The following is a 9,556-nucleotide window of genomic DNA, read 5'->3' on the forward strand; positions in this document are numbered from 1 at the left end:
TTTTCTGACTTTTTTTTACAACCCTGCACCCCAATCCAGCTTCTAGGTTTCATTTATTATCAAGACAACCGTTTTCCATGTTTAATCATTTTTTTTTCATCTTTCCATGATTACACAAACAGAAGCTGTGTTGGTCTTACGAGGATCCATTTATCTTCACCCACCCTACTCCACCAGCCAATCAGCTCACAGGAAAACTCCTTCTCGAATGCCTCAAGAACTCACAGAAAAGGCAACTTGAGGAACAGCTTCTTGTAAGTCTTTAAGATTAGAATTTATTATGGATATCTTAAATTATATTACTAGTATACAAATTTTACAATTTTCTATATGATAAATTAGCGAAATGAGTTGAATATCGTATGATATTAATATGATTCTACCAAGTGCCTGGACGAAAATGAACACTTAAAACCTCCCACGTCAATGAATTCCATGGAATTAAATTCAAGTGACTTCTATTCACTAATTCCATGTCAAACATGTGAGATACACTCTAAAAATGCAATTAAAAATGTTAAGCATTTTGTATAAGCTTGTCACTCTCACAACTATTATTTTAACTTGTTGTTTAAACTCTGAAACAAGTTGTTTGAACCTTTAAAAAAAATTGTTTAAAATGTGATTAATTTTTTTAAAGTTTAAATTGTTGTTAATTGAGTGTTAGGCTTAAACAACATGCTTGAAATTTTAAACAGCATTTTTACAGAGTAAATCTTATTGATACTAGTACTTGCCTTAGAGATAGAGTGTAAAATTGATTCTTTATAGAGGAAGATATTTATCATGACATATTTCTTCATCAGAGACTGTGACACAATAATTATTTCAATCAATGACACAAACCATGATTCATGTCATGTGTAATATTATGTTTTCACCCCCAAAAGTCTTAGGAGATCCAGGGAAATACTGCTTGTGAAGTTATACAATGGGCATACTGAACAAACATACAGAGAAACCTGGCTGGGTATCATGAGTGTTAAAACTTTGAAGCTATATCTGAAAAAATTTGGAATGTTATATAAACAAAATAAAAAGCCGATTAATATGTAGAATAATTCAAACATCTGGATTGATTATGCATTAAATGAATGGGTATTGAAACACAGTGTAGCTGAATAAATGTTTTCAATATGGTGGTTAATAAACAAAAATCGTTTTCAACAATTATCCATAATTTATTTTAGAAAGTTATTGTTACTGGTGATGTAATTTCATATTGAATTCTATCTATCATGATTGTAACAGAGCCTGGCATCAGAGCTTGGAGACAGAGTTGGAGCTGGTGGTGATCTCTCTCAGCTTGTGGATGACATCAGCAGTGAAGTCCATGAAGCCGAGGAGAGACGGCTGGTCGCTGACAAGAGGGCTCGGGCCATCGAGCAGAAGAACGTCGATGCTGCCATGAAGATCCAAGTCCTGGAAATGGAGCTGGCCGAGGCCAGACGACAGCGAGATTCTGCTGTCCAGCAACTCCAGGTAAATAAATGTTTGTATTGATCTAACGACAGTAACTGCATTGGATACTTGCACAGCAACTTGATTAATCAACAGGATCCTATGGAAGCCTGTCAGGGCTTAGAAGGTCAAGATGAGCCAAAAAGAACCTTATTAATTTCATATTGGTTTCAATCACAAAATCAATCTTAATTTCGAAGGATGTAAAATTTGTAAGATGACTAATTTCATACATACATGTATATGCATCTATTCAGGGCTTGACTTGGCAACCAGCTCTAGCCTCTCCTGTTGTCAGCCAGACTGCTCCTGTCACTTGGTAAGAGTTTGGCTTAATCAAGTGATCCAATACTCTTTCCTCTAATAGTTATTTATTTCTTAACCTGAGAATCATGTTGATTTCTGGTACAGTTCATTTATTCTGAAGATGTGTAAGCAAAGAGACTTATAAGTAACAACAACTTACATAAATTAATTAAATGAAATAAAGATAAGATAATTATGGAAGAGCAAAATCCATTAAAACAGCTCTATGCCAATATGTAGTACATGTATACTCAATACAGAACTTTTTAAAAGATATCAACATAATCAGTAAAATTTTTGAAATTTCAGTTTCCCTGAGGGTACACAACAAACACCTCCCTTAGAGCCATCTGACATTCGAGTAGCATCCAGCCCTCCCCCTTCACCAGACCTTCCCTTTACACCAGCACCGTATCCCACCACTACACTAGACACAGCACTCATTGACACCTTAGCTGTGCCCTCTGGGTAAGAATGAGGTGGGAGTCGGTATGAGACCTGAAAGAATTCAGTATAAATTATTTGTAATTTGAAACTTGTAGCTTTCTTATACATGATAATAAACATGACAATTCAAAGAAAAAAAAGATAAAGATTTGTTGTAAAAAAATTATCAATGGCACCTTATGAAGATGTGTTTTTTATTTTTCCCTCAAATTATCATCTCCTTCTTTTGCAGACAACCAAGATCTACTAGCCCAGACGTTAGTGATTTGGTGTCAGAAGTCAACGACCTTCCTCCTCTTGCCATCCCTTCTGCTCCGGCCTCGGTGACCATCTTTTCTTCACCACTCCCAAGCCCACGGTAAGTGTGTTGAAACATTACTCTAACAGTTGATTAAAACCCTGATTAAAAAAACCTAAAGGTAATAATATACCCAGGTAAGGTGAATGGGTACCTTCCATGAAATGCGTGTGCGCTGTAATCTTAGTAATTACGGCTGCCAAGCTACAGCTGGGGTAATAATATCCAAGTCCTTTGGAAGCGCATAGGGACATTATTCATAATGTGATATGCGCTATACAAGAACTGTATATTATTATTATTATACAACTAAGAGAGGGTTTTAATTTTTTGGTATGTCTGGTACAGGGGCCGCGGAACCGGGGGGCTGGGGGGGCTTCAGCCCCCCACTTTTTTCCAAAACCGTGTACAAAAACTTAAAATTGACCATATGATTGTGATTTTTAGCATGGTCAGCCCCCCCACTTTGAAAACCGTTCCGCGGCCCCTGTGGTAGTTTTTTTCCTGTATTCTTTTCTGCTTACTTTCAGGAACCTAAATGAATCAAGTCAAGATAGCTATCAACATTTGATGTTACCCCACCAAGGAATAACGTTCATACATCAGGTTGAAATGAGATTTCACAAACCATCCTGAACCACACTCAAAAGTTTCTGCATATTTATCTTCCTAGATCACCATCAGTGGGCGGGGTTGTAGCCACCACGAGCCAGAGCACAGCAGCTGCCCAAGTCACCTCCTCCTTGGTGTGGAGCATGGACTACCTCAAGCCCTTCCATCCAGGAGGTGGGGATGTCATCCTGGGCAGCGGGGTCAGCGCTACTGTCCAACTCTTCAGGCACAAGGTTACCAACGAGCCCATAGCTGTCAAGATCTTCAAACTCCCTGATGACATCCAGGAGATGAACGAGAAGGTTGGTGTATTGGTCATTTTTCATCACTCCCCAAATTCGTAGTCAATTTGAATTATGGTAAATTTTTATATTAACAAGAATGGCGTTCATTCGTAACAGGGTAATCTAATTTTGGGGAGTTCTACTGCAACCAAAGAAGTTCAACAAAAGACATACTGAAAGCATCTTACAGATCAATTTTTACACTGGGAAGAACAGAGACAGACAATATAATGTGTCACAAACTAAAACTTGATCTTAACTTCTTTACTGTTGACAGATGGGCCACATTGCCGAGGAAGCCGGCCTCCTTGACATCATAGGTGGTAAAAACTGCTTCCCAAGCTACCTGGGCTGCCTTGAGACAAGCCTGGGCTACGTCGGCCTGGCTATGGAGTTCGTCGGTGACCCGGCCACCGGAGAGTCTTGGACTTTGGCACGAGGTATGCGAGAGCTAGTGTTGAGTACCAAAGAGTGGTAAGTACCTCTTTTTCACTTCAACAACAAATTACAAATGCTAAAAGGACCATGAATACTCTAGAAAAATTACAATCTGTAGCTTGAAAGACAACTTCAAGATCCTTTAAAATTGCTAGTTGAAAAGCTGGAATGCATCAATGAAACTTAATTTTTCTAGAGTGATCATGTAGGCCTACATGTACATGTATGGGTTAAACTCCATAGAATTTTTCAAGTAGTGTCTTTTCCAAGATTCTTCCAAATTCAAATAAATGACTTCCAGTATCCTCTTCTGCTTTGTTTCAGGTATCAGCTAGCTCTCGACATCACCATCTCCCTTGGTCAGATGCATGGGATGGGATACCTCATGAACGACCTCAAGGAGGACAACTGCCTCCTAAGGAAGACCCAGACGGGTCGTTGGGAGGCGGTGATCGTTGACTTCGGGCTGGTCTTCCCACAGGCATCTCCTTTCTTTTGCTATCTTTCTCACCAGGAAAAAGAGAAGTATAGGAGAAAGGTAAGTATGGTCTTCACTCTGAGTGTCAGATTCAAGTGACAGCTGCTAGTGTTTAAACTTAATACTTTCAATGAATAATATTGCTTATATATATGAAGGCAATATTGTCATTAACAACTTTTGGTAGGAGGTGAGCCTTGAGGTATGTGGATCAGCTGAAAACAGGTATCCTAACTGTAACATGTTAGTAATTTGAAGTTCCACATTCATACAGGTGATCATATTGATCAGACTGCCTGAAGATGAGTCTTTCTTATTTCTATAATGAAGCCTGCAAAAAGTACTAAAATATTAAGTATAGTATTAGTTGCTAGAGCCAAAGACAGGGTAATAATATCCAAAGTGCTACAGACTTCAGCTGATAGACAGTGTTATCCGAGAATGGCGTAATTGTTATCAACATAACAATCTTTATCTTATTCTGTCACTTTCTTAGTAATACAGTGTTGCAAGTTTTAAAAGTCTGGATTGTTTCTTTGTTTTTAAACTAACAGGAGATCTACACGCACATCGCTCCGGAGTGCACCCTCGACGATCAGGGCACCACCATCATGAGCGATGTCTTCCAGCTTGGACGTGTCCTGAAGTTGATGGGGGTCGCAGCTGCCTACGACGACGAGCTCAATTTCATCGGCACCGTCTGTACGCAGAAATCTCCCCTCAACCGAATGACCATCAAAGAAATCATTGAATACTTTGAGTGTTTGATGTAGACAGGCAATGTATTGGAAAGGATGTTTAGAAAACAAACATTTTCCTATTTCGACTTCTGAAGTTCAGTTCAAATGTGGTTTTACTTCTCATATATATCAAAACCAACATTAAATTTCAATACAGCAAAAGATGTAGAAATTACAGAATCCGGATGGATGCATAGCTCATTGGTATAATTTACATACTTAAACAAATTATTCAAAATGATTATAGGGATATATGCAAAGTTACCAAAGTAGCTAGGGAGGGGTAAAAAAATGCCAAAGGAAATCAATTTCTGTAATGCTTTAATCATAAATAATATATCCTTTTTGTAGTACCATAAAGTAAAAACTTGGCAGCAGAAAAAAATGGAAAATTAATAATCACAACTGAACAGTCCATGCAAATATGAGACAATTCTTCTATTCTTTGAAACATGAAAATAAAAATAATTCTGCATCTTTTGAAATTGTGGTAAAAACATCTTTTCTAAATACATTGTCTGGGTAAGTATTTGTAAATATTTTTACATTTATTTGTTTCACCTTAATTACTGCGAAAAATGCAGTCAAACCGGAAATCAAAGGCATGGCATAATGGTGTGTCGTCAGAAATAAAATAACAAAACCAACCAAAACGGAAAACTGGAGGTTTGGAGAATAATGATTATATTTCATTTCAATGACAGCCTGCCATTAAATAAAATGTGCTGACAATCCAAAATTATGAAGAAATACAAGAATTTGGTACCATAAACAAAACTGAAAGTTGCAACATGAAACTGCAGTAGACAATAAACATTTATATATATTTTTTTTATCTATCTCTCATTAACAACATAGAAAATGGTGGGGAAATAAAAGAGGAAACACGCTTCATGACTGTTTAATGCACTTTCAAAATTGATCTAGAAAAATAAAAACTGGATTGCTTGAAAAATGGAGATGGAAAAATCGTTCAATCGAAGGTAGACCATCACAGTGCAGAGCGGGGCGGGGCTCTACACAAAATTTGTGTTCATATCATGAAAAATTTGAAAACATTTAATATCTGTATTCTGAACTTGCTTTATTTTAAAGGGGGAATTAATCAGATCAATTGACACTCGAGCCATTTATCACTGGGAATAACTAAAATAGTTTTCTATGATTTTTTATATACATTTTTCAGCTTTCCATATAAAATAAGCACGGAGTAAAAACATCTGGTTGTAAGAATACAAGCCTAACACTTTCATTATCAATTGATCTTATTATGTGAACTCAAAAGGGAATAAGAAGTGGCATATAGATGAAGGGGGGGGGGGCATATGATCATATTAACCACTGGCATCTAGATGAAGGGGGGGGGGGCATGATCATATTAACCACTGGCATATAGATGAGGGGGGGGGGCATATTATTAACATATACTAGTAGATGAAGGGGGGGCATACCGTATCAACCACTGGCATAGAGATGAAGGGGGGGCATATGATCAGATTAACCACTGGCGTATAGATAGAGGGGGGGGCTTGATCATATTAACCACTGGCATATAGACGAAGGGGGCATGATCATATTAACCACTGGCGTATAGATAGGGGGGGGCTTGATCATATTAATCACTGGCATATAGACGAAGGGGGCATGATCATATTAACCACTAGCGTATAGATAGAGGGGGGCATGATCATATTAACCACTGGCATATAGACGAAGGGGGCATGATCATATTAACCACTGGCGTATAGATAGGGGGGGGCTTGATCATATCAACCACTAGCGTATAGATAGAGGGGGGCATGATCAGATTAACCACTGGCATATAGACGAAGGGGGCATGATCATATTAACCACTGGCGTATAGATAGGGGGGGGGGGCTTGATCATATCAACCACTAGCGTATAGATAGAGGGGGGCATGATCAGATTAACCACTGGCATATAGACGAAGGGGGCATGATCATATTAACCACTGGCGTATAGATAGGGGGGGGGGGGCTTGATCATATCAACCACTAGCGTATAGATAGAGGGGGGCATGATCATATTAACCACTGGCGTGTAGATGGAGAAGGAGGTATGTTGACAGAAAGCAGTGATATGATATCATGATCTGAAAATAATGTAAAGATCTTTCATTGGAAAAAGTCACAATTTTCGCTCTCTGGTTTGGCTTTCTCACAACTTAAAAAAAAAATTGCCCCATTCAGTATGCAGTGCCCCTCAAAGTTTTTGGCTCATTAAGCTACTGATATTAATTCATGCAATTAAAAAATCTCATTTTATTACACATGTTAAAGAAATTAATTGGCCCTTCAAAATCCACGAAACTTCCATAGTGCTGCAAATTAATCTTTAAAAAATGGAAAGGTGAATGAACTATTTCAAAATTAGAAACATTTACTTCTGGTGAAATGAGAAGTATATAATTGGGGTTTTCTACTTGCAATAACTAAAAGTCAATTTTGGGTCCCCAAATCAATCAATCTTTTAATTGCAAACTTTTACTCAATTGCTGGTTTGCTTAATATGGAAACAAAAAGTTTATATTGCTACACGTTGAACTGATTGATCATTTGCAAACTTACAACAAAACTTTTTTTCTCAAATGATTGCAAATATTTATCTTGGCAGCACCCCGTATATTTCACATTAGGGTACTTAAACTTTAATGTCTTTTCCTGAGAGAAACTAAATCAGAAAAAATATAAATCTCTTAAAAATACATCATGATCTTATTAGCATTAACAAAAAGGATTATATGGTGCTACATAAAAATGAAATGGTGACCTGAACACAAGGTTCTATCCAGAGACAGTTTGGCTTAAAAAGAAATCATTCAATTCTTTTTTTAGGATAACACAAAACACAATATCAAGATGATCTACTTATTTCAAATACACTTGAAAATAAAAACTATCATCCCTAACAAAAGGGGCTTTAGATAATAGAAATGAAAATCAATTTTCTTTGCAATTTCTTACCTGCTCAGAAGTAAATATGTTCCAAAAAAAGAATGCTTGAAAGATTTAATTATCAATTGAATCTTCAAAGGTTATGTATAATGGTATTCATCACGCCCAATTATAGGCCTTTACTTCTGCATCAATGTGAGAGGATTATATGGTGATAACAAAAAAATGAAATAGTGAGATTTCTTTAAAAAAAAAACTCTCCATGAAATAATATATTTTAAAAAATAGTGATAAGGATAAATAGTTATACATAAAGTCTCTAAGCGCTATTTTGAAAGAAATGTGGTGGACAATCGTTCATTTTATTGTAACTTTATCAAAAAAGAATGCCATGAGATTGACATGACAAAAAAAAAATGGTTTAGTTAAGATGTCTTTGATGAGAATGGACAATTGGTAGCTTTTTTTATTTTTTTATTTGTATGTAGTTGCTTTTTCATAATTGCCAATAATCTTTTTGGTACTTTCTTTTGCATTTAGTCACATCTGCCATTCAAGAGAAAAAAGAGTAAGGGTGCATCCTCCTAGCAATGCCAGAAATGCCCCCCCCCAAAAAAAAAAAACCACCACCAATGGCGACCTGATCACATGTCCCTGTGTTAGTCTCCATAGGTAGTACCCCCTGGAATACTGGTGGTAGGTATGGTATGATAAATAGCATAAATATATGTATAATCAAAATGACATATTCATAGTGACCCCCCCCCCCCCTTTTTTTTTTGCTTGCCACATTTGTCATAACAAAAATGACATTCATTTTGTAGTAGAAACCTTCCTTCTTTTTTTTTTTTTTTGGGGGGGGGCTTGTCAAATTGTTAATGCACCAAAATCACCTTCATTTTGTAGTGAAACCCTTGCAAGATTTTATTATTTATTTTTTTGGGGGGGTTGCTTTTCAATTGTTTGGTGACCAAAAAGACCTCATTTTGTAGTGAAAACTTTTTTTTTTTTTTTTTTTTTTGGGGGGGGGGGTCAAATTTAAACCAGCATCCCCTGATAAAAAAAATTGTTCCCAGGACCCTGCCTGATAAAAAGGACTTGTCCAGATGCTTACAAGAAAATAATTCAATTCTGTTCATATGTATATAGGCTAATAACAAAAAGCTTTATATCAAGATGATCTACTTATCTCAAAATCACTTGAAAATGAAAATTACCACTCAAAAAGGGCTTCAGATAATAGAAATGAAAATTGATTTTTTTTTTCTTTTATCAACTTGCAAACGTCACACAAACACCTATCACCAACCAGAAGAGGATAAGTTCTACAATAGGTGCTTGAAATAATTGAAATATAAGTATAATGGTATTCATTATGCCCAATCATAGGTCTATACTCCTGTAAAAGAATTGTTCATTATGACATGCATTTCGAGAGCAATGCTCCATATTTTATTAGGGCTTGAAAATGATTGGCATAAAGAATGATGGTGGGGGGGGGGGTAAAACAGAGTCCAATTAATAGAACATTTACAAAAACAAAATACAACAATGTAACAATCGATTTCCTAAGATGG

Source organism: Lytechinus pictus, chromosome 7 (assembly GCF_037042905.1).
Source record: "Lytechinus pictus isolate F3 Inbred chromosome 7, Lp3.0, whole genome shotgun sequence".
NCBI lineage: Eukaryota > Metazoa > Echinodermata > Echinoidea > Temnopleuroida > Toxopneustidae > Lytechinus > Lytechinus pictus.